The sequence below is a fragment of the Abrus precatorius genome, unplaced genomic scaffold, assembly GCF_003935025.1.
Source record: "Abrus precatorius isolate BTA unplaced genomic scaffold, Abrus_2018 Scaffold153, whole genome shotgun sequence".
In the NCBI taxonomy this organism is placed as follows: domain Eukaryota; kingdom Viridiplantae; phylum Streptophyta; class Magnoliopsida; order Fabales; family Fabaceae; genus Abrus; species Abrus precatorius.
This window is the reverse complement of record NW_020874351.1, coordinates 898,735-904,427: the sequence shown is the minus strand read 5'-3', so window position 1 is coordinate 904,427 and position 5,693 is coordinate 898,735. Positions and strand designations below refer to the sequence as shown.

General features: G+C 29.1%; 1 pseudogene; it reads right to left on the bottom strand.

The window, feature by feature from the left end:
• Positions 1–1,132: 1,132 nt before the first annotated feature.
• Positions 1,133–3,563, bottom strand: LOC113857231 (annotated as a pseudogene).
• Between the last annotated feature and the right edge of the window lie 2,130 nt (positions 3,564–5,693).

Below are 5,693 nucleotides of genomic sequence, written 5' to 3'. Positions count from 1 at the left end.
CGACAAAGGTCTAATTAACACTAGACCTTAACTATAACAGTTATTCGTAGTCGAGCTACCCCATGGCAGTATTTATAATTTTTTTTATTAAAATATAATATAGGATAGAATATTTTTTTTATGATGATTAATATTATTCATTTTAAATATATTATATATTTAAATTAATTAGAACATTGATTGATAAAAAATATTATTTAAAATAATTTGATTATAAATATTCTAATAATACAGAAAATATATATATTTGTTAAACCATATTTTGACATAACTAATATGTTAATTTTAAAAAATTACTAAGCTAATAATTCTTATTAATTAATTCAAATACTATATCTGCGATAAATAGTATATATTACTAAAAAAATATTTGTTAACTCTAATGATGTATAATGCCTATAAATAAAAAAATATTATATTTTTTTTATAAAATTACATCTTATTTAATTTAATAATTTTTTTCAACATAATAGCGTGTAGCACCTAAAATAATAATACATAGTAATAAAAATAAATAATATTATTAGACCAATTTACCAAAAAAGTTATATTTACAAAAGAAAAAAAACTAAAACATTTATTTCCAACTTACTTAAATGAATTTAAGATAATATAAAGCTATTTACTTTAATTGTATTTACTTATTTTTCATTTTTGAATTTTTTATTTTATCCAACTTAACTAATTATTGATTCATTAACATAATATTCTACCTATTTGAACCATTTAGGACGTGAAAAAAGTCTTCATCCTTGGGTCATCGCGCCAAACACCGAATAAAGAATAAAATAATTTCCAATGAATGATAGGTTAACCGCAGCAGTGATAGAGAGTTATCAAATGAATCAGATTGTACAATGTGAAGAAGATGGTGGAAATTGTATCCACAGTATCTTCCATGCGCAACTATGCATTTTAATCCACAAACTCCAACCAAAACACACCGTTTCATTTCATCCACATGACAAACAAAAATAACATAAATGCCACAAACCCTCTGTTCAATTCAAGCTCATCTGGTTTGCCAATTTTCCATCGTTCCATCCCCAACATCGATCTGTATGGTTACTTGTCACCATTGCATTGTTTCCAAGAAATTAGAGAAAATAATTAAAAAAAGTTACCTCCTCGATCAATAAAAACTTCCAACTCGATCGATCATAGTTGCATATATCTCTTACAACTTCAAAAGATCCTCTTTCAAGGTCTTCACCAAATCGTTCAATGTCAGGTTGTATTTCTCGCTCATCTGCAATATAACTATGCCAATATTTACAAATATTTCTTTGTAATTGGATGATACATATAATTATAGTACCAGTATTTGAATTACAATCTCATATATATTCATATTCATATTTTTGCAGTATGGCTTAATTAATCAAATGATACATTAAAGTTATAAGAATATAATAAATATTTGTTTATTAAAATGATATTATTATTATTAATTATTTAAATTTAGTTTTAAGAACTGAAATTTACATTTTTCATCGAGTCTGGTGTTAGAAATACATGTTTTAACGTAGTATGAAAGAAGTTATTAAATTAAAAGTGAGAAGAATTAATTTTAAAATAAAAGTTACATAATTTTTAACTGATAACTAAAAATACATTAAAAACATATGCGTTCTAGTATTTTTCTTTGATTGATTAATTACCTGTGCGATTATGATAATGTTGAGAATAGAGTTTCCAAATGGCAATACGCTGCTGCTGGCTATTGAGAGATGAACATCTTTCAGTAGGGACAATAGCTTGAGCATGATACCCTTTCGTTTCTCACAATGGATTCTAATGAGTATCTCCTTCTCTAAGCCTCTTGCTTCGATTTCAGGGAGCACTTCATCGGCTACATAATAACCATTAGAGTCTGTTTCACGTGAATTCATTATGATCAATGATTTCGTACTTTTCTCATTTGTCCTTTCTTCAAGCACTGATATGCGCTGTTGAAGTTGTTGCACGTAGTTGATGGCTTCCTGAAGCACAGAAGCCTTGTCTATCTATACTCATTAACAGTAAATATTCACCCAAAGTCAAAAAGCCAAAAAGCCAAAATAAAAAAAAGTAAAAAAAAAAAAAAAAAAAAAAGCTGCTTTCCTATGATGGGAGATAATGTGAATTATGAATAATAAGAATCACTTTTGAACTCAAAACAATGTTTACAGAATAATATATTTCAAGTTGCACTTTTTCTAAAGATAATTATTTGAAGGGGAGAGTGAGAGAGGAGGAAATTAAACAGTTCTGTTTATAATTTTCTATATATCTTTATATGAGAATGTCACACGTCCCGGGACGACTTGGTTTAGGTCCACGCTGTGTTTATTATAAAATTTAATGATCTAAAAATGCTTAGTAAAACAACAACCACTTAGACTAAACAAAATTCAATGTTTCAAAAGATAAAAACTTGTTTTGTTGACTAAATAAGTGTTTGTTTGTTTGTTTAAACAAAAAATAATTTCATGATATAATTTTTAGAGTTTTTTTTATATCGTTATTATTTGTAATCTGTGGGAAATGCTGTAAAGTAATTTTTCTAAATATTTTTGCTTTTCGAAAAAAATTAAATATATCATTTCATTTAAAATATTTTTTCTTTCGAAAGTAAATAAATGGGCCCTAAGTAATGTGCTGTTGAAGACAAAAACTGATGTAGACCAACAATTATGAGTACTAAAAAGTTGGGGGTATGGGGAGGGATTATTTTAAGAATAAGCTTATTATAATCATTAATTAAAAAATTAACTACTAATATTTGAAATGATATAATTGGTTATGCATATATGTATTTACTTACCTATTTAATTATTAAAATCATAATTAATTATTATAGTTTAGTACTTCACTCTTTTGAGGCAACCTCCTACTTTAAAGAGTCAAGTTATAGATTTTACTACACGTGATGCACACTTGGGTGTTTCCCCTTATCTGTATCTCTCCAATGATAAAGTTTATCATCATTTTTTTAACCTTCACTTTCATATATCAATAAAATTAATACATAAAATTCATTGTAAAAAATGAACGCAGGCTAGAATTTTCTTTCAACTATGCATTCATCCGGAAACAGTCATACCATTACGTTTATGTATTGAAAAATTGTAACATAAAATGCAATAAAAAGAACACATTAGGCTTTACGAGCTACTGAAGATGGGTTCAGGTCATCATATGGACTAAAAAATTAATGATAGGCAGAAAAGAAACATGGATGAAAGATGAAGAACATAATAATAGCACACCTTCTTCAAGCCAGGAATAGTAGCTGAAAGTGCTATGAACTTCTCCGCCATATCCTGTCTCCTTTTTCTCTCCGACATTATGTGATATAGTGCCTCAGAAGACGTTCTTGCCTTCTTCGTTCCTCTCTTCTCCAATTCATCATGCTTCTCTATACCCCTTTTACGCGTACAACTACTTGTTAATTCCTCATGTTTTGGTTTTGCCTCCATACCCAAAGCATTGGAGCTATCCCAACACTTCCAATTGAACCCTACCATCTCTTCAAAGGATACACCACTCACGGTGGCATCGGTGCCAGAATCACCGTTCATTGATAATCCCTTTAATTTAAACACCATATTATTATGGACACAAGTTACACATCAATCGAGATCATCGTCCTATGAAGTTTAATACACAATATTATCAAATGAATATATATATATATATATATAAAATCATTACCCAATGAGAGAGCCAGTTTTCCCATGAATTCTCCATGTTACCGAATGATCAGGAAGTGATGAAAGAAAGAATGGGGTTATGTTTTTCACTTTTAATTTCTCGGTGCTTCAAGAATTAAAATATTAAATTTTATATAATAGAGACAAGATAATATGTAATGAGATATAAGCGTGTGGTTTGATCGCAGCCGTTGGATGAAGGGCCATCTAATAATCGAGTAAGAGACTCTCAAATGAGGACAGGCAAAAAGCTGCTTTGAATGCGTGTCACTTTTCAGATAAAACATCCACGTGGCGTATCGGTGTCCTCTTTCCGACTATCACCATGTTAAAATTTCAAATTCTACGGAATTACATCTTTTTTAAACCCTTCACAGGTCTGTAGAATTATAAATTTGGCTCATCTGTAATGAAAAGTATATTTCAAAAGATACAATCTCAATTTTAATTATTACTTATCAAAATTCATAAATTATATAATAAAATATGTTAAAACAGGTTAATATACTTCTTTTCACTCTTACTAGATGTTTCGACATTCTTTATTTATGACTGGTAACTGCCAATCAATGTTGGTCTTCTCACGTTAAATTTAGTCACTTATAAACGAAATAGAAATACTACATAATATATAATTATAATTAAATTCACCATTGTAGTCATGTTAGGCGCGTTACTAGCACTAGTGATTCAAATATCTTCAATTTTATGACGATGTATATATGTAACCTCACAAAATTTCAGTAAGATTCGAACTATCAAATTATAAGCCTCCACATAGTCTATTTTAAGATGTTGTTGGAGATGGTGTTAGTAGGTCGTCTGGTTTGGTCTTTTTCTTCTGAGTTCATATCGAATATGCTGTCTGCAACTTAATATTTTCTCATATATTATAGTCTGTATTTGTTTCGGGTTTGGATTATATTTTTATGTTATTTTCATTTTGGTTTTATTATTTGGTGTTCTTATCATAGCTACAATTGATAGGGTTGTTCTCATTATTTTGATTTATACACAAAATTTTATTTTACTTTCAAAAAATAATTTGATTTAAATACACCAACACCTTCATTCAATTATAAATGTTATATCAACAATACTTATTTACCTTTATAACAATTAATATATAATTATATTTCTGATATATTTTAATTAGTTAACTGTATAAATATCTTTATTCACTTACTATTTACTAAAACTTAATTATTAAAAAAATAAAATTTAAATGTAATATTATAAATATTATCGGTGTTGTTTTTTTAATTAAAATTAAAGTTTAATGCATGAATATTAAAATTTGTCTATCATACGTTTATCTGAAAATAACAATATTAATAATATCTATCATACATTACTTAAAATTTGTCTGAAAAAATGCTGCATACCTGATTGGTCAGGATGAAAACTGAACCACACACTTTGGAAGATAACTTTTTTACTTTAACAGAGTAATAATAAATTTGCGAGGGAATAGTTTTTGAGGGATGAGAAAGGGAAGGGAGGAAAATTTTGTACAGTAAAGGGGGCAAAAGGGCCAAGAGTGGAGGAGGCAATGCATGTGTGGATGGCATATATACGTCAGAGAATTGCATTGATGGAAGCATAAATGGACAGGTAAATGGGATGGATAAACCTGTTGTGTTCCACAATGGTCTTTAGTACGTATAGGGAATGTAATAAAATGGGAGCTAACTACTAAACTAGCTAGCATGCACGGTGTCTCTGAGGCCTGAACCTGCAACGTACGTTATGTTTCAGCTATTCATATTATATTTATATATACGACATTAATTTGCAGTCGCACTAGACGTAGAGTTGGCATGAAAGGCAAAGTCTTTTTCAGCTTGTCCTTTCCATGATCACCATTCGCAAGTGCCTCAAATGCATCAATGTTCTCATATTTGGACCGCGAATTAAAGGGGAGGGATTTGTTTCTATGTACCCTCAGATGAATATCATAATTGCTTCTTTGAATGCCTTTCGTTGGGTCCAGTTCTC